This window comes from Oryzias melastigma, unplaced genomic scaffold, assembly GCF_002922805.2.
Source record: "Oryzias melastigma strain HK-1 unplaced genomic scaffold, ASM292280v2 sc00283, whole genome shotgun sequence".
Taxonomy (NCBI): domain Eukaryota; kingdom Metazoa; phylum Chordata; class Actinopteri; order Beloniformes; family Adrianichthyidae; genus Oryzias; species Oryzias melastigma.
In genome coordinates, this window is record NW_023416905.1 from 271,527 (window position 1) to 273,584 (window position 2,058).

The following is a 2,058-nucleotide window of genomic DNA, read 5'->3' on the forward strand; positions in this document are numbered from 1 at the left end:
GTCGACCACATGATAGGGAATCCAAGTTTCGACGCCACTATAGAAGACGTGAAAGATGAGGAGATAGGAAAAGTTCTACATCAGGTAGGAATTACCTGAGCCTAGGAAACGGATGGACTTAGGAAACCTGAAAAATATTTTAGATTCAAATCTAGATGCCCTTGAGTGCTAAATTTGTTTGGATAAAATGTTATTGTTTATTTATTGATGTTTTTTGTTTGTATTTCCAAATATGAAACATTTTTTTCCTTCTAGGTCCTGGAAGCAGCATCAGATGAATCTTTGCAAAATATAATTTTGCAAAACAGCACCATGTTCCAAACTGCTGGATGCCTCCGGGTTGTGAGGACTTGTGAGAAGCACGCTTTTGTGGAGGAGTACCTTAGATGGTACATCATCCACAGAAACCACAGTTGGATTCAACTGTAAATTATTTGTTATTAACTGTCAGAAATATGTTGGATTAAAATATAATAAAACTTTTTAAGATAAGCAGTCTATGTGATATCCACAGACGGCACAGCCACTCACTTTGGGATATACCAATAATTATAAAAAGGCTAGTTAGGTAGTGTGCCTGTGATCTGAGCCACTACAAATTACAACTCAAATATCAAAAGGACATTATTTTCATTTATTTATTATTTTTTATTTATTTTACTCCTCATTCAAAATAGAAATAGTTGGGTTGAAGATGTTTGTGTTGTCCAAATAGAGAAAAATAATGATAAATTCCTTAACTCCTAAAATTCACCAATAAAATATATTTCAGACAAAATGTACCAGTAATCATTGGTGACAGCTAATTGCTCTTTTCATTCATTAATCTTCAATAGCGCAAAAAAGATTTATAAAGGTTATTTTGTTCTTGTATGAATTTATTACAATTCTAAATGTTTTATGTGCCAATTTTAAAGATGTAACGGTTCTTCGTGAATTGGTAAAAAAAAAAAAAAACAATTAAAACTCCTCAACATATTGATCGATTCAGAAAATAAAGAAATCGGTTTGTCACAGGCTGTGCCTAAATTTAGAAACATGCAGAGTTCAAATGTCCTCATTCAGGCTCACTGTGAGCGTGTGGATTGCATTGTGCTGCTCATCTGCACTTTCTTCCTGGGAAATTCTTGCAGCTCTTTCGGATCTAAAAGTTTCACAGAAGTCAGTCCCTCCAGGATTTTACGATTGCAACTATTAAGGTAAATTCAAGCAAGGCCGGGATTAGTTCTTTGCTCTGCAACATTTCATTTTCATCACATCTGATCAATCTCCTGTATAACAACAGTCATGGGTGACGACGCATCTTCATGACTGTTTCCCTTCATCCTGACTCCTTAATTTCCTTGTCTTTTGACAATGACAATAAAGGCTTATCTATTAAAAAATATCCTACCTTTATTTAGTTGTGTTGTAAAAAAAAAAATCAAAATAGTGACTTGAAAACTGTGAATCAAATGGAATCGAGTCTTGACTGAATCGTTACATCCCTGACCAGTATGTACCACCTTATGTAAACACTCTGGCTGAACCTAGACCAGGGATCTGCAACTTTTAACAATAAAAGGGCCAGCAAAGTCTTATTTTACATTTTAAGATACATTTAATACCACTTTGCTTTCATTACATTTTTTAATATAATAAATATGAATTATATTTCTTTTTTGGCATGAATAAAAGCAGAAATATTAAGGGGAAAGTTGCATTTTCTCAAAATGTGAAATTGTATTTTGACTCTTAACTAAATCTCGTATGATTTTTCTTTCAAAATAAAATACAAGATTATGTGCTTTAAACTCATCAAAGATTAGACTTTTTTGCCAAAGTTTTGGGCAGAAAGTTAAGTTCAGCTAAAATCTGAAGCGTAGAGTGAACAAGGCCTTTTCAGGTGAGCATGGATGTAAAAAATCTATCTTATCTTCAAGGTTCACCAAAGCCACACAAATATAGACTTAACTAATTGAAATTAAATGTTGTAATCCTTACTTTAAAGAAAAAAATGCATTATATTATATTTCTTTAGCCAGACAGCCACAATGGAGGAATAAGAGCCACAGATTG

At 33.1% G+C, this 2,058-nt stretch overlaps 1 pseudogene; it reads left to right on the forward strand.

The window, feature by feature from the left end:
* The window catches only part of LOC112140911, a 6,470-nt pseudogene extending 5,513 nt beyond the window's left edge, over positions 1 to 957 (forward strand).
* The last annotated feature ends 1,101 nt before the right edge of the window (positions 958 to 2,058 follow it).